Source organism: Pocillopora verrucosa, chromosome 2 (assembly GCF_036669915.1).
Source record: "Pocillopora verrucosa isolate sample1 chromosome 2, ASM3666991v2, whole genome shotgun sequence".
Classification (NCBI taxonomy): domain Eukaryota; kingdom Metazoa; phylum Cnidaria; class Anthozoa; order Scleractinia; family Pocilloporidae; genus Pocillopora; species Pocillopora verrucosa.
Window position 1 is genome coordinate 14,168,261 of NC_089313.1, and position 18,312 is coordinate 14,186,572.

The 18,312-nt window shown below is 34.9% G+C and overlaps 1 long non-coding RNA gene across 2 annotated transcripts; it reads left to right on the forward strand.

Annotated features, from left to right (window-relative positions):
- Positions 1-481: 481 nt before the first annotated feature.
- On the forward strand, positions 482-12,763 carry LOC131791291 (uncharacterized). Of its 2 annotated transcripts, XR_010716684.1 has the most exons (5): positions 482-696; positions 3,480-3,711; positions 10,011-10,087; positions 10,648-10,907; positions 12,218-12,763. It is a non-coding gene; the product is annotated as an uncharacterized lncRNA (long non-coding RNA). The 2 variants fall into 2 exon arrangements; XR_010716685.1 differs by lacking the exon at positions 10,011-10,087.
- Positions 12,764-18,312: the final 5,549 nt, after the last annotated feature.

Consider the following 18,312-nt stretch of genomic DNA (forward strand, 5'->3'; position numbering starts at 1 on the left):
ACCTGAAAAAAAAATTCAGGCTTATACAGGATTTGAACCTATGACCTCTACGCACTAAGCATAACGGGCCCAAAGACACCAAATGGGACCCAAAACCGTGATCGTTGATTTGAAACTCCACCCATCCGTGCAATGTTGGTAAGAAGCTGCCACAAGACATGCATGTTATAAATCATCTATTTATTTAGAGTAATGGACTTTACACCACTTTTCTGTAGCAAGTTTACCATTTATTTCATGAGACACTTCGGTCGAGTCTGTATTTCAACTTTCTGTGATCAATTTCAACTTTCTGTTTATTTGAAGTTTGATTTTGAGAACCAGCTCGACTCATGGTCTCACAAGCAAACGCGTTTAGAAATTGTACAACACCGCGTGTTCCTATCTGCATTTTTTCTGCGTTTTACCGCGCTGAATATTAATAACGTGCAGTTGCGAAAGACAGAGGAAACTGGGAACAAGAAAAACTTTACAACATGGCGGAAGAGGCTGTACCAGTAAATGTGTTTTACTTTGATACCATTTCAACGGCGCTCGAAAAATGAAATGGAACTTTTAGAATCGATTGCGTTTAGAATATGCCTTTTCGCCTTTGGTGATATTCAAATGCAGCAAAAAATTATCAGTGCGAGTGCAAACATGACAATGCGAAGAGAAAGTTTGGAACTAGTGCAGTGGTGAAAGATTATATTAGAGGTGAGGCAAATCCTTTAAACCCGCTCGGTATGAAGAAAGTTTCATAAGTTCATGCTCGCTGAATTCCTAGAATTCTATATATAAAGGCTTTTAACCGCAGGAGAACCTTTATAACAATATTTTGCTTCCAATTTAGGTGCGCGTGTGCTCGTATCTTTTTATTGAAGTAGTTATTTACGGAAAAACTTCTGTGTTTCAAATCCAGATTGAAGGAGATTGTTTTGAAACGTTGAATTATGCTGAACATTTTGAAAAGTTGGCCTCTCACCAACACTTCTGAATAACTTCAGTTTTTCTAAATTTTCTATTACTGACCATGAAAATTTGACCACCAAAAACCAAAAAGTACAATGTTCCTGAAGAGTCTTTTCAACCTCTAGCTATCTGTTTTTTTCCTGTTTTTGAATTGTGTGTTGATTTTGTAGCAATGCAATTTGTGGAAAAAAAATTGCAGATAAGTTACAGGGTGTTATCTGAATATAACACCAACTTCACCGCACTAGTTAACAAGGAAATGTATGGCAGTCATAAGAGAGAGAGTTGTAAACTGAATCTTGAAAGACAAAGGGGCAAGAAACACAAATCTTGATATGGCGTTGGATTGAGTTATTGATTCCCAGGTGTTTAGCCCTATTCAAACAGTCATGATAGTTGATAACAGTTACAACTACACTCAAAACTGTATTTAGCAGCATGATATTAGGCAGTCACCCTGTATTGAGCAGTCAGTTGTAAAAGTTCTGCATTAGTTTCCCCTTAATCCTTTAACTCCCAGATCAAATTTTTAATTCTCCTTTCTGTCAACCATACAATTCTTATAATGTTAGTTCAGAGAATTTAGTATTGAATCAACTAATTATCCCCAAATTGATATTTTTCTTTATTCTCATCACTTTTTTGGTTGATATTGTATAGATATTGTAAAGAGAAATTCTGCCTTGGTCACTCATGAGAGTTAAAAGGGTTAATCGTTTTAAATTTCATCCCTATTAAGCAGTCACCTCTATGTAGCAGTCATGGTCACCCTTTACTGAGTCCCAGTGGTCTGTTTGTATTGTCTTGCACCTGTATTGAACATTCATTTGGAGCAGAAACACTCAAATAAAAGCAAGAATAATCTATCAGGCCAAATTCAATCCATGTGTCTCCTAAAATCAATGTTAGTGGTAGTTTAGAGCAGGATTTCTTACATTAAGTGATCATTTATGGTTTAAAATTACATTTTTTGGTGTTTTTTCTTATTACCTCTATTCTGTGGAACCTGTGGAAATGGTTAAAATTTTGCAGAATGTCTCACAGGTCATTCCTATCATCTCCTGGTAGGCTTCAGTATCTTCAACTTGCAACTCTTGGACTAAAATTTCAAATGCCTCCAGAATTGCTGACCTCAGCACATGCCATCTTTGTTTACAATTTCATCATCTCTTGCATGATTTAGTCAACTATCATCAACTATCATCAACTACCATGAATTGTTTGAATGCAGATATGATAGTCAATGATTGTGACTAATAGAAAAAACTGCCATAACTGTTTGAGCAGGACTTTAGAATCATACTTTATGCTTAATAGTTAGTTTGCTAGTAGGCTTCAAATGAACTTGCTAGTCTGAAAATGTTTCCATGGCAGTAAACATTACTGGTATGGGTTGGCCTTAAAAATTGTACTCTTTGTTCCATACCTAATACTAAGGTGGTAGTTATTTCCAAATGTGGATCTTCTCCTACCTGAAAAATACATGTGGCATCTTTTGTACTGCTATGGCAATTGAAAAAAATGTTTAACTATTGGAGTACTCATTTTAAACTCACATTGTAAAGTGTTTATTTTGAAAGACCCTGTCCCTGACAGGCTCTTTACACATGTGGTCTATAAGTTTGTATGTGCTGGCTGTAATGCCTGTTACAATGGGAATGCTCTGCTCTTAGTTCCAAAAACCTCAGCTTTAGATATACAACATTGGGCCTTGAAACTGTTTCCCCTTTTACATTCATATTTGTTGTGAGAACAGAAAGAAAACTGGAAGATGTTGGTTATTTCCTCAGCATCTACAACTTTTGTCCAGAGTAACTTTAAAGATATAGAAATTTGATATGACAAGACCTCCATTTATAAGCCTCTCAGTTCTATATCCATTTACTTGGGAGTGTTTTATTTGGGTCATGAGCCCCTTCAGTGATAAAGACACCCCTTTCTACATGAAGCAAACTTAAGAAAAGTAGTCCTTTAGAGATAAATGGCATCCCAATTATAGTCCATTATGGGAATTAGCTTCAGCCCTTAAATTCCCATGATTTGATTTTAAATTCTCCTCTTTAGCTGATATTTATTTCCTTGTAAATTAGCCATGAAAATTTGTTGTTAAATTAAGATAGCAACAACTACCTGATAAATTGGAGTTTTCTCCTCACCTCTTTACTGGGTAATGTATTGATATTGTAGGAAGAAGTTACATATCAATCACTTTTGGGAGTTTAAGACTTTCAAGGAATTTTTTATGTTATAGAGTACAGAGTGATTAGTTAGTTTTACTGTAATTTCTATTCTGTTAATCCTACTTCTACTTTTAATTGCATATTGTGTAATTTGTGAAATAACTTAATTTGATTTTTTACTTTAATTGTAATTGATATATTTCAACAGGGAAGAGCCACCTGGTGGATCTGTTAATAAACCATTATTATTATAATTATTATTAGTTTTAGGATTAAATGATCCTTGTTAGCAAATTCTACCAAGCAGTTTTCTAAGTTGTATGACTTTACTTCTGTTACTTAACACAGCCTCATGATGCAACAGAGTACAGTAAGGCAAAAAGATAAAGAAAGTGAAGTACTGTGAAGCCTTGTTGGCCCATTACAAGCCTTTGTGGACAGTGGAAAGAAAGTGGACTGAGTGCAAGACTCTTTTCTGGATGGACACTGTAAACACTCAGCAGGACAGACAAGCTCAGGAAGAAAGCAGATAAACAAGTGGATAAGAGAGAATGGATAAGTGGAAACTGTTATTATCAAAGTAAGTACACTTTTGGTCATTTTTTCAGATGTTTATGATCAAATGAAACATTTTCTATGTACCATATACTGTTTGCTTCTGAAAAAAAATTGATATCACATCTTATTTTGTTCCAGTAATGTGCATGCTAGTTCAGTTTTATATCCAGTTTAAAATTGATTTTCTTTTGGTAAAGTGATAATAGCTGGTGACGTGGCCCCCTTTATATTGGGGATATTACATCACTGCTTGGTAAGATGTCACATGACCATCCTACCCAACTTTACAGTGTGGTTAGTATCTCCCACAATTCTAGTTGTCCTCTTTGTTGGCGCGATACGTTAGAATCTCACGCAACTTTAACTGTCCCAGTAATTGTTACATTAGTATCTCCTGTAACTTGTTTTGTTCTTGTATTTCGTTTTTTACGTGTGTATTCTTGCTCATCTTTATCTCGCGCGAATTTACTCGATCTCTCATTTGGATAGTTCGTAAGTATCTCGCGAAACTTCAGCTGTTCCCTCATTTCAATTGTTACATTTGTATCTCGTGCAACTTAAGCTTTCTTCTTATTTGGATCGTTATGTTTGTATCTCGCGCAACTTTAGTTGTTTTCCTATTTGGATAGTTACGTTATCTCGCGCAATTTTAGCTGTCTTATTTCGATCGTTACGTTTGTACCTTGCGCAATTTTACCTCTCTTATTTCATTCGTTACGTTTATATCTCGCGCAACTTTATCTGTTTTTTTATTTGGATTGTTATGTTTGTATCTCGGGCAGCTACAGCTGTCCTCTTATTTGGATTGTTACGTTTGTATCTCGGGCAACTACAGCTGTCCTCTTGTTTGGATTGTTACGTTTGTATCTCGGGCAACTACAGCTGTCCTCTTGTTTGGATTGTTACATTTGTATCTCGCGCAACTCAAGCTGTCTTCTTATTTGGATTGTTACGTTTGTATCTTGCACAACTCTATCTCGCGCAACGAAAGCCTGTTTCTTATTTCGATCGTTACGTTTCTATCTCTTGCTATTTCAGCTGTTTTCTTACTTGGTTTGTTACGTTTGTCTCTCGGTAACTTAAGCTGTCTTCTTATATGGATTGTTACGTTTGTATCTCCCGCAACTTTTGCTATTTTCTTATTTGGATCGATACGTTTTTATCTTTCACAACTCTAGCTGTTTTCTTATTTGCATTGTTACGTTTGTATCTCGCGCAATTTAAGCTGTTTTCCTATTTGGACTGTTACATTTGTATCTTGCGCAATTTAAGCTGTTTTCTTATTTGGATTGTTACGTTTGTATCTTGCGCAATTTAATATGTTTTCTCATTTGGATTGTTACGTTTGTATCTCTCGCAATTTAAGCTGTTTTCTCATATGGATTGTTACGTTTGTATCTCTCGCAATTTAAGCTGTTTTCTTATTTGGATTGTTACGTTTGTATCTCTCGCAATTTAAGCTGTTTTCTTATTTGGATTGTTACGTTTGTATCTCTCGCAATTTTAGCTGTTTTCTTATTTGGATTGTTACGTTTGTATCTCTCGCAATTTAAGCTGTTTTCTTATTTGGATTGTTACGTTTGTATCTCTCGCAATTTAAGCTGTTTTTTTATTTGGATTGTTACGTTTGTATCTCTCGCAATTTAAGCTGTTTTTTTATTTGGATTGTTACGTTTGTATCTCTCGCAATTTAAGCTGTTTTTTTATTTGGATTGTTACGTTTGTATCTCTCGCAATTTAAGCTGTTTTCTCATTTGGATTGTTACGTTATTATCTCTCGCAATTTGAGCTGTTTTTTTTATTTGGATTGTTACGTTTGTATCTTGCGCAATTTTAGCTGTTTTCTTATTTGGAATGTGACGTTTGTATCTTGCGCAATTTTAGCTGGTTTCTTATTTGGAATGTGACGTTTGTATCTTGCGCAATTTAAGCTGTTTTCTTATTTGGATTGTTACGTTTGTACCTCGCACAATTTTAGCTGTTTTGTTATTTGGATTGTTACATTTGTATCTCACGCAATTTAAGCTGTCTTATTTGGATTGTTACATTTGTATCTTGCGCAATTTAAGCTGTTTTCTTATTTGGATTGTTACGTTTGTATCTCTCGCAATTTAAGCTGTTTTCTTATTTGGATTGTTACGTTTGTATCTTGCGCAATTTTAGCTGGTTTCTTATTTGGAATGTGACGTTTGTATCTCTCGCAATTTAAGCTGTTTTCTTATTTGGATTGTTACGTTTGTACCTCGCACAATTTTAGCTGTTTTGTTATTTGGATTGTTACATTTGTATCTCACGCAATTTAAGCTGTCTTATTTGGATTGTTACATTTGTATCTTGCGCAATTTAAGCTGTTTTCTTATTTGGATTGTTACGTTTGTATCTCGCGCAATTTTGGCTGTTTTCTTATTTGGATTGTTACATTTGTATCTTGCGCAATTTTGGCTGTTTTCTTATTTGGATTGTTACGTTTGTATCTCGCGCAATTTAAGCTGCTCTATTATTTGGATTGTTACGTTTGCATCTCGCGCATTTTAAGCTGTTTTCTTATTTGGATTGTTACGTTTGTATCTCGCACAATTTAAGCTGTTTTCCTATTTATATTGTTACGTTTGTATCTCGCGCAATTTAAGCCGTTTTCTTATTTGGATTGTTACGTTTGTATCTCGCGCAATTTAAGCTGTTTTCCTATTTATATTGTTACGTTTGTATCTCGCGCAATTTAAGCCGTTTTCTTATTTGGATTGTTACGTTTGTATCTCGCGCAATTTAAGCTGTTTTCCTATTTATATTGTTACGTTTGTATCTCGCGCAATTTAAGCCGTTTTCTTATTTGGATTGTTACGTCTGTATCTTCCGCAATTTAAGCTGTTTTCTTATTTGGATTGTTACGTTTGTATCTTCCGCAAGTTAAGCTGTTTTCTTATTTGGATTGTTACGTTTGTATCTCGCGCATTTTAAGCTGTCTTAGTTGGATTGTTACGTTTGTATCTCCCGCAACTTTTGCTATTTTCTTATTTGGATCGAAACGTTTTTATCTTTCACAACTCTAGCTGTTTTCTTATTTGCATTGTTACGTTCGAATCTCGCGCAACGAAAGTCTGCTCCTTATTTCGATCGTTACGTTTCTATCTCTTGCTATTTTAGCTGTTTTCTTATTTGGTTTGTTACGTTTGTATCTCGCGCAATTTAAGCTGTTTTCTTATTTGGATTGTTACGTTGGATCTTCCGTAATTTAAGCTGTTTTCTTATTTGGATTGTTACGTTTGTATCTCTCGCAATTTAAGCTGTTTTCTTATTTGGATTGTTACGTTTGTATCTCTCGCAATTTAAGCTGTTTTCTTATTTGGATTTTTACATTTGTATCTCGCGCAATTTAAGCTGTTTTCTTATTTGGATTGTTACGTTTGTATCTCTCGCAATTTAAGCTGCTTTCTTATTTGGATTGTTACGTTTGTATCTCGCGCAATTTAAGCTGTTTTCTTATTTGGATTGTTACGTTTGTATCTCGCGCAATTTAAGCTGTTTTCTTATTTGCATTGTTACATTTGTATCTCGCGCAATTTAAGCTGTTTTCTTATTTGGATTGTTACGTTTGTATCTCTCGCAGTTTAAGCTGTTTTCTTATTTGGATTGTTACGTTGGATCTTCCGCAATTTCAGCTGTTCTCTTATTTGGATTGTAACGTTTGTATCTCTCGCAATTTAAGCTGTTTTCTTATTTGGATTGTTACGTTTGTATCTCGCGCAATTTAAGCTGTTTTCCTATTTGGACTGTTACGTTTGTATCTTGCGCAATTTAAGCTGTTTTCTTATTTGGATTGTTACGTTTGTATCTCTCGCAATTTAAGCTGTTTTCTTATTTGGATTGTTACGTTTGTATCTCTCGCAATTTAAGCTGTTTTCTTATTTGGATTGTTACGTTTGTATCTCTCGCAATTTAATCTGTTTTCTTATTTGGATTGTTACGTTTGTATCTCTCGCAATTTAAGCTGTTTTTTTATTTGGATTGTTACGTTTGTATCTCTCGCAATTTAAGCTGTTTTTTTATTTGGATTGTTACGTTTGTATCTCTCGCAATTTAAGCTGTTTTTTTATTTGGATTGTTACGTTTGTATCTCTCGCAATTTAAGCTGTTTTTTTATTTGGATTGTTACGTTTGTATCTTGCGCAATTTAAGCTGTTTTCTTATTTGGATTGTTACGTTTGTATCTTGCGCAATTTAAGCTGTTTTCTTATTTGGATTGTTACGTTATTATCTCTCGCAATTTAAGCTGTTTTTTTATTTGGATTGTTACGTTTGTATCTTGCGCAATTTAAGCTGTTTTTTTATTTGGATTGTTACGTTTGTATCTCTCGCAATTTAAGCTGTTTTCTTATTTGGATTGTTACGTTTGTATCTCTCGCAATTTAATCTGTTTTCTTATTTGGATTGTTACGTTTGTATCTCGTTATTTAAGCTGTTTTTTTATTTGGATTGTTACGTTTGTATCTTGCGCAATTTAAGCTGTTTTCTTATTTGGATTGTTACGTTTGTATCTCTCGCAATTTAAGCTGTTTTTTTATTTGGATTGTTACGTTTGTATCTCTCGCAATTTAAGCTGTTTTTTTATTTGGATTGTTACGTTTGTATCTTGCGCAATTTAAGCTGTTTTCTTATTTGGATTGTTACGTTTGTATCTTGCGCAATTTAAGCTGTTTTCTTATTTGGATTGTTACGTTATTATCTCTCGCAATTTAAGCCGTTTTTTTATTTGGATTGTTACGTTTGTATCTCGTTATTTAAGCTGTTTTTTTATTTGGATTGTTACGTTTGTATCTTGCGCAATTTAAGCTGTTTTCTTATTTGGATTGTTACGTTTGTATCTTGCGCAATTTAAGCTGTTTTCTTATTTGGATTGTTACGTTTGTATCTCTCGCAATTTAAGCTGTTTTCTTATTTGGATTGTTACGTTTGTATCCTGCGCAATTTAAGCTGTTTTCTTATTTGGATTGTTACGTTTGTATCTCGCGCTCTTTTAGTTGTTTTCTATTTGGATTGTTACGTAAGTATCTTACGCAATTTTAGCTGTTGTTACGTTTGTATCTCGTAGAACTTATGTTGTCTTATTTGGATTGTTACGTTTGTTTCTCGCGCCGCTTTAGGTGTTTTTAATTGGATTGTTACATTTGTCTCTCGCGCAGCTTTAGCTGTCTTCTTATTTGGATTGTAACGTTTGTATCCCGCGCAATTATTATTATTATTTAGCTGTTTTCTAATCTGGATTGTTACGTTTGTGTCTCGGGCATTTAGATGTCTTATTTGCATTGTAACGTTTGTATCTTGCGCAATTATTATTTAGGTCATTACGTTTGTATCTTGCGCAATCTTATCTGATTCCTTTTTTGGATTGTTACGTAAGTATCTTGCGCAATTTTAGCAGTTGTTATGTTTGTATCCCGCGGAACTTATGAGCTGTCATCTTATCTGGATTGTTTCGTTTGCTTCTCGCGCAGCTTGAGCTGTTTTCTTATCTGGATTTTTACGTTTGTATCTTGCGAAACTTTAGATGTCTTCTTTTTTGGATTGTAACGTTTGTATTTCGCGCAATTATTATTTAGATCATTACGTTTGTATCTCGCGCAAATTTAGCTGTCGTCTTATTTGGATTGTAGCGTTTGTATCTTGCAGAAATTTATCGGTCTTCTTATTTGAATTGTAGCCTTTGTATTGCGCAATTTTAGCTTTTTAGTATCTCTTGTAAGTTGTCTTATTTGCATTGTTACGTTTGTATCTCGCGCAATTTAAGCTATCTTCTTATTTGGATTGTTAAGTTTGTATCTTGCGCAACCTTAGTTGTCTTCTTAGTTCGATTGTAACGTTAGTATCTTGCCCAAATTTAGCTGTCTTTTTATATGGATTTCTAAGTGTGTATCTCGCACAACTTAAGCTGTCTTTTTCTTTCGATCGTTATGTTTGCATCTCGCACAATTTGACATTTTCTCTTATTTGGATTGTTACGTTAGTTTATCGCGCATTTATAGCTGTTCTCAAGTCTCATTTTGATTGTTACGTTAATATCTCGCGCAATTTTAGCTCTTCACTTTTTTCGATTGTTACTTTAGTATCTCGTGTAACTCAAGCTGTCCTTTTTGTTGTTATTTTTCTTGGTCTTAGGCTTACTGTGTTTCTTTGGGATTTTTCTTTTCAGGAAGTCAAAGTGATTTTGAGTGAGTTGCTGAGGATGTGTCAGACTTACTCTAGAGCTCTTCTTTATCTACTTTCTTTATCCCAGGTTTTTCCAGTGAAACTGAGAGTTGCTTTCCTGTTTTTTTTTCTTGATAGTTTGACACCCAAAAAGGAACAACCAGTTTTCACCTTCAGTTAGTCTGTCATACGAGTGAAGATGCAAAGTCAGCTCGGTGAGAAAGCTACCGGAGACCTCTTGCTTCTCTCCCCAGTGTTCCAAGGCTATAACCTTCGTTTCAGGGCTGATTCGTTTAAAGGGCAGATAGCTGTGTTGATCGTGCAAATCGTCATCCTCCGGATAATTGTGAACAGAACGTACTGCCGCATTATCCACCGTGTAGCGATTTTTCCAGTTTTTAACGTTAATCATCCTCCTAACAACCGGGACCAGGCCTTGAAACTGAGACTTTAGCTTAATACTAAATAGATTACCGCGCAGAGAGATCGAAAAAATATGGCGAAATTAAACCAGCTAACGAAGTTGTTCTCGACATAAACGTCTGAAATAGTATTACTGAGTGCAATTTTGTTCCTCCAAGAATTTTCAGCCATCTCCTCTTCCTTCTTCTTATTCCTCTTCTCAATTTCTCTTTCACTCCTCAGTATTTTTTAAATATCCTTAATTCGCAAATTATTCCCTACTTGTTGTACTAACACAGAAAAAAATTTCCAAAGGCACTGATGTATCATGGTCTTTGGTAAAGCTTGTTATTTTAATATTCATAACTTGCAGATCTATCTCTCACATTCCAACAATCACGTGTACTTTCGGTCGAGGATGAAATGGCTAACGATGCGAAATCTCTGCGTAATTTTGCTGTGAGGAAAACAGCTATTGTTGGCAATTTTTCGATCAAACTCATCTTTGGTCATAGCATGGTACGTTTTCTTCAACTTGGGCAGAATAAGCGCTGTGTTAGAACAGGACGAAAGACAAAAGGAAGCACGCTCAACTTCCAACTGTTACCTTTGTTGGAGACCTCTTCCAGAAAGGTATTTTAAAATAACTAGCTTATGCATTGATATTTTATCTTAGTTACCCAGTTCAAAAACGTATTTCTAATATTTAATGATTTGTGCCTTTAAGGTTTCTACGTTAAAGAAGGTTTCGAATTCTTTAATTTTATGCACAAAAGCGCCATTGATATGGTATAATTTATTCTGGCTTCAGAAGCGATTTCTCTTGGATCTCGACCTTTGAACTTTCATGATTCAGCCTTAGTTTGTGAAGAAGTTATACTGACCTAAGAACATGGTTTTATTGTTTTTCACGCTTTCAAGTTTAGGGACATTTAATTTTCTTGCTGCTTTCCATGAAATTTGCCGTAATTTCACTGAATTTTTGGAAAACGTTTGGTTGTGTTTATTGTGTATTTTTGAACCAAAAAAAAAACTTTGATGATTTTGGATCCCCTGAGACCAAAATGTCCCGCTAAAATTCTATAACGCCTTCTACATTTGGCACCATTTTATTTGCATTTGGGTTCACACACGGATCGTCCATCCTCCATGAACTGTAAGATCCCTTTACAAAAATTCGCGTCCACTTTGGCTCCAAACTTTGTACTTTTTCAGGTTATTCTTAGACAAACAAAAAATAACGGATGTAGTGAGGCTGAACAAGAAAATCGAATTAAATTTCATGTCGTGAAGAATAAAAAACCGAAGGAAAAAACAAAATTATCGATTATATTGTCGAAAAGCACAACAAACGTGTTAATCGTAAGATTTTTTGCTTTTCAAAGCTAAAATAAACTCATACACGTAATCAGCTCTCACAAGCACTTGATAGGTCGACCTACCAAAAAAGAAAATAGTTAAAATAGAAAACCTCATTTCCAATTCTTATAGACATTTTTCATTCAACCAAATAAACAACGCTGCTACAGTTATGATAATGTCACGTCAGAATTCTGGTTTTCCCCTGTGCATTTCTTGTAATACAAAGAAATGTCGAGATCCTTCTAGGAATAGAATAAATACCCAGCGTGCGGCAATTTGCAAAAGAAGGTTAAATAAAATTGTGTTTGAAAAGAGTTCAACGTGTCTGTTGATGTCAGGAAAGTAATGTAACTAGACAACGTACTGCATGTTATTTACGGCTCACTACCGGTACTTTACCTGCTATTGTTGGCGACTGGTTGCGGGAAAATACAAGTGATGATAAATATTACAAGTGGTAATTAATCAGTTGGGTTGAATGGAAGCTTAAGCGGGAAGATGTATTTTTGTAATATAGCTTTATTGTGTAAGTTTTTATGGAAATTGTATTTGTTAATTCTTTTGTTTATGTGTTCTTGCAGCTTATTGAATGGCGGATAACTGAAGTCACAATCAGTTACCAATACTTCAGGATAAAGGTCCTGCAGCCCAAAGACAAGTTCAATGCAGAGGTAGAAAATAAATTTTAACAGAACTCAATTGCGTCAAGATTGATCATTTGATTTTGGGAAGATTTAGTTTCCTTATCGACCTAAAACATCTTTTCTGCTTGTTAGCATCAGGTGTTTCGAATTCAAGACAAGATTTGCTTAGTAACTGCCCTCCATTTTTTTTTTCATTTAAGAATTCAGGTGACATCCCTCAAAAATGTATTTAATTTTCCCGCCAAAAAACTTAGAAAATACGGGGCGCTTAAAATACGCATGCGCCAGACTTTTTTTCTTTTTTTTTTGGAAGAGTAAGTAACATCCGGTTAAAATGGCGTTATTTTCCCGCCAAAAAACTTAGAAAAAATACAGGCGCCCAAAATACGCATGCGCCGATTTTTTTTTTTTATCAAAGGTGTGTTTAAGACTCCATATCTTATTACTTTTATATTTCTATGTTGTTATTAAATAAAGTCAATAAACTCGACAGTTTTCACTCGTTTCTTTTGTGATCTTTATTTTCATACATTCAATAAACAGTAATACAAGTCTTAAAACTTTCTCTTTAATTAGTTAAGTTAATTTCCATTGATTTATCAAAAAGATGTTGAGAAAAATCTGTTCAAATATATACTAAGACTTTTGGCGGGAAAATTTTGTAGAATTTGCACAGAGTTTCCCCTGGGAACATTTTCAGCAAAAAATTCAAAATGGCTTCCCTTGAATTTTTCCGCCAAAAAAATGTTAATATCACCTTGTGCAAAAATGTCATTGCAAAAAATTGTCAAACAGCCTTTCTTTCCAGATAGCTTTACACAATTGCAGTTTACTTCGTTATAAAGATCAATTTTCTCTTCTTTCTTTGAACCATTTTGGTCAAGAGAATTTTTTGCGCAAGATGATATGAACATACTTCTACGCTACCAATACTCAAAATTGCAAGCTAAACAAAACACTCTAAAGCTTGCCATGTTGCCGAGAAAAAGATCTTTGTCAGCCATTTATTAGGTTTTTGTCAGTGGCACAGGAGAAACAAAACGCCTAAAATGGATCAGAATTTTGCAGCCAAAATGAGTTTTGTTCTTTTTTTCTTTAGTGGCCAGGGTTTAGATGGTCATATACTTTCTTGGCCCCACGTTTCTTTTTAAATAACTTTGTCAAGATCTTGGTCGAGTAAAATTTTATTCTCCACCATTAAAATCATCAATTCAGCTTTCAAACTCAAAAATTTTATAAGTCGTGTTTACAATAATTGTTGGCTGATAAAGATCTCTTTACATTACAACTAAGACAATAAAACTCAATGCCTGGTTCAAGGAATAATATTAAAGAAACTCATTATGAGCGCAGTTTTACATTCAATGACGAAGTTTTGCAACAAATTATACAGACCACAAAAAAAACCATTTCTATTTACTTTTGTTGTACAAGAAATTTCCAAGAAACAGAAAACTTACAGCCGATAGTATCCGACAATTTTTGTATGGTGATTCACGTTTGGTTTGTTCAAATTACAAAAAATGTTTTCAAAAGTAGGACGACAATTTACATGTTTAACATTCCAACAACTTACGACGTTTTATTCGAAAAATAATATAAAGGTAGATATATACTCGTAACTTTCAAATGCGTTCGCTGTAGATTACGTGCAAGAACTGAATTCGTGATAAAACATTTCCTTTTTTCTGAAACTTTTGCAAACCGAATTGAATGCAGCTTCCACCTTTTTTCGATTGAATTTGACAAAAATTATTTCCTTTTGATGAATTTATGATGTGAAAGATCAATCGTGATTGCTTTCAACGTTTCCTAGAACCACGACCAAGTAGGACTTGATGGTGTATTACGGCGCTTTCGAGTTGAACCAGACATTTGAGTTTTACACATAGAACTTGCAAAACCACAAGAGAACTTTGGCGTATAGGCTTTTCGTCCATTTTTTTTTTTTTATAAGAGATCGCAGTTTTTTTTAACAAGCAGCAATTCGACAATCGTACAGTAAACAGTGAAAATTTGTTGTAACACGTTGACTGATTGGTCATTGTTACCGTGATTGAATCGAGTGTAAAATCCGCGTCGTTTGTCAGTTGTGACTGGTTAGTGTGATTGTTCACTCAGTTCGTTTCCTTTGTTATGTTTATGTCGAAAATAAATGCTTTTGTAGGGTTTATTCTGTTGACATCAAAGTAGGGGCTATGCTTGAAAACAAATCACCCCTACTAGTCAGTCGTTGAAAAATGTCTCAGAATTTAGACTGAATTTTTGGCAATGTGCAAGGCAATAGTGCTAGTCTTGTGTTATATTTACAGCTAGTTTCAGTTTATGGAAAGCCCAGCAGTTGAAACACTTGTTCAAGTAAACCGCGCTGTCTGTTACTAGTTTCATCTTTGTCTACAACATTGGTCATTCTACGTCATGTTCTTTGTAAAGATGTAGAATCAGCCATATGGTGTTGGAATGCTCTCTGTTAGAAGTATGGTCAATGTAGTCGTAGCAGTCCAGTGCAGTTAGCGTTCGCTTCAGTTCAGTAAAATTTCATTTGCGTCTAATTTGAATGATGTAGTAGTCGCAGTTGTAAAAACCACGATATCTCAACTTGTTTTTGAACGTTTAGGTCCATGATGCCTTGCGAACTAGTTGTTCTCGTCTCGCTAGTTCCTAATTGTCGTATCTTTGTGTGATTTGTGATGGTAGGATGATGTGTCTAGAAATACGTCAGCTGGTATTCATTGGTTTTTTTGTAAACGGTATAGAAAAGTTATTGTTACATCCTTAAATTTTTTCGTGAACTTAACGTCAGCGTTCTGTTCGTCATTGTGTGCGGCGTCAATGTATCGTCATCCGAGCGCAAGCGAAGGAACTTAGCTTTTGTTTTAGGCAAATAAATGGATAATTTTTACTTTTTGATTGCCATTGTTCTCTTGTTGATTGCAAGATTGATGAAGAAAATGTGTGAATATTTCAAGTTGGCACTGACTATTGTAAAGATAAAGTTTGACCAGACTACTCGTTTGGAAAGTTGAATATTTTTCAACACAAAAAATTTAGAAAACCAAAACAATTCCATGCTGTGCAAACGTTTGAATGATAATAAAAAAAGGGCGATTTTAGCTTTTTTTTAAAAGTTCAGAGTTTTTCCTCAAAATACCATCTGTCTCGCATGCAGTGCCATCCTAAAAAATCACTCAACAGGTGGCCTGGTCTTTTGAAGAACTGCACCCCTACTTCTCACACCCATAGATTTTTTTTAACCAAGTCTGTCCTGTTAATCTTGACCTCGATATGAAATTCAATTGATCGAGGTTCCTTAGAAAATCTAGAAACAGAGACAGCCACCATCCTCACTATAACTTTAAGATAACGTTATAAAGTTCTTATCTTAGTGGAGTGTGCTCTTGATTCAGTGATTCCGGTTTGTCCTCTTGGATTCTTTGTTCTTTTCGCTGAAGAAAAACGAGAAAAACAATTTTAAGTCGGTTGACAAGTTCCTAGCTTTACACATATTTCAGTTACAGCTGCACAAGCGAGGACGACTATAGCGAGCTGGTAGAATATTTAAGACGCTCAAACGATATTCCTCGTAGCAAAATGAAGGTTATTTTAGAGATACAGTTACGACAAAAATTAAACGCATTTGGCTGCGTAACACAGTAAAAGTTTCAACTAGTGAAGAGCGTATGCTTCTTCTTCTTCATGAACGAAATGAGCGTTGGTATTTGAAAGAAAAGCTCAGAGTCATAGGTAAACCGAAAACGCTCCTGTTCAATAACCTTGCATTTTCCTCCTTTAAAATGGACATTAAATAAAACTGTACAACAGCAATGCCCACCTTAAAATATCACTAAGCTTCAGTCCCATTCCAATATCAAACACGTTCTTGGTACAGACTACTCTCACCGACAATAACACGTCCTCACTTGTCCACGACCTGTTTGGTTTGAGAGAAATTTAGAATTCGCTGTGGATGTCGAAGATGGAAATAAACCAATCACTGATGAGTACGTCACAATTAGCACAAGATTCTTGTTTCCACGCACTCTAAAGGAACGTATCAGAAACCTCTACTGAATTAATTCTATTGGTTCCTCCACTACGCGTGTTCTTCTTACTTTATCTCAGTCCCTCGTGTTCTTAAAAAAAAAATTGAAATTAAATATTTAAAAAGATAAACTCGATAAAAAGATGACATCCGCAACTAAGGAGTTCACTAAACTTAGAAAAATATTTATAAGCAATGGCTTAGTGGAAAAAAAAATCATCGATAGGAAAAGGTTAACAAATAAATCAAGCAAAAATGCCTAAAGATTATTTACAAAATTGATATCACATGGGAAAAGGAACGAATCATCGCTAATTCAGAAAAAATTATAAAAAATAAATCAAACATTAAAACGGCAAGTTCCCTGGAACAAGATTTCCATCCTGACTGGGACTGCTTTCGCGGTAGAATGCTCTACCCACTGAGCTGCGGGGAACTTTTAAAATTATATATAACAAGAATTCTACGGAACACGAGGAAAAAGTGCACAGGGATTATGTGGAAAATTGTGTGTTTTGACTCTAAAATGACTTTGTTACAAAAACCTTGCTGTGTTATTTGTTTAATGTTTAAATTCAGCAGCGTTCTGATGCATGTCATCAAATAAGAGTGCAGTAAAAGGTAAAACTTACCTATAAGTGGAAGAAAACCTTTTCCAATGTAATGAAGTGAGAGGTGAGTACAAAGATATACTCCAGACTATTTATAAGCTTACTATAAAATGGAGAAAGAAACAAATAATCGGAAAAAAAAAGATTAAAAAGAGAAATCAAACAAAATAAAAACGGCAAGTTCCCCGGAACAGGATCTCCATCCTGACTGGGACCGCTTTCGCGGTACAATGCTCTACCCACTGAGCTGTGGGGAACTTGCTATGGATGGAGAGCAAATTTTAAGATTATATGTAACAATTGGAGTACTTACTGCAAGGAACAAGTGCTCAAAAACTTTGTGGAAAACGGAGAATTTTGTTATTTAATTTAATTATGTTCTGATGCAACAGCGTTTCGATCGATGCATGTCCTGAATGTGAAAGTGAAGGAAAAGGTGAAACTCGGCCAATAGTTGGGAGAAAACATTCGCCAATGTAATAAATTGCAATGGACTAGCATACAAAAACGATCCAGATAACTCATAAGGTTGGAAAAAGTGGGAAAAGGAACGAATCATCCCCAAAAAGATCGTAGATCAAACAAAAAGAAAAAAAAAGAAAATAAAACGGCAAATTCCCCGGAACAGGATCTCCATCCTGACTGGGACCGCTTTCGCGGTACAATGCTCTACCCACTGAGCTGCGGGGAACTTGCCATGAATGGAGAACAAATTTTAAGATTATATGTAACGAGTGGAGCCCGTAACGCAAGGAACAATTGCACAGAGATTATGAGGAAAATTGTGTGTTTGAATCTAAAATGACTTTTTTAACAAACATTTGAGTTTTATTTCATAATGTTAAAAATAAGCAGCGTTTCGATGCATTTCCTAAATTTAAGATTGTAGGAAAAGCTAAAACTTGGCTAATGTTATAAAGTGAAAGACGAGTACAAAGATACACTCCAGACTATTTATAAACTTACTATTTAAATGGAGAAAGAAAGAAACCGTCGGGAAAAAAAGAAAGATTCAAAGAGAAATCAAACAAAATAAAAACGGCAAATTCCCCGGAACAGGATCTCCATCCTGACTGGGACCGCTTTCGCGGTACAATGCTCTACCCACTGAGCTGCGGGGAACTTGCCATGAATGGCGAGAAAATTTTAAGATTATATGTAACAAGTTCAGTTCATACTGCAAGGAACAAGGGAACAAAGATTCTTTAAAAGAAGTGTTTTGACCCTAAAATAACTTTACTACAAAAACTTTGTTGTTCGATTTAAAAATGTTCAAATTTAGCGGCATTCCTATGCGTGTCCTGAATTTAAGAGTGTAGGAAAAAGGTAACCTTGTCAATAAGTGGAACGAAACCTTCTCCTATGTATTGAATTTAAAA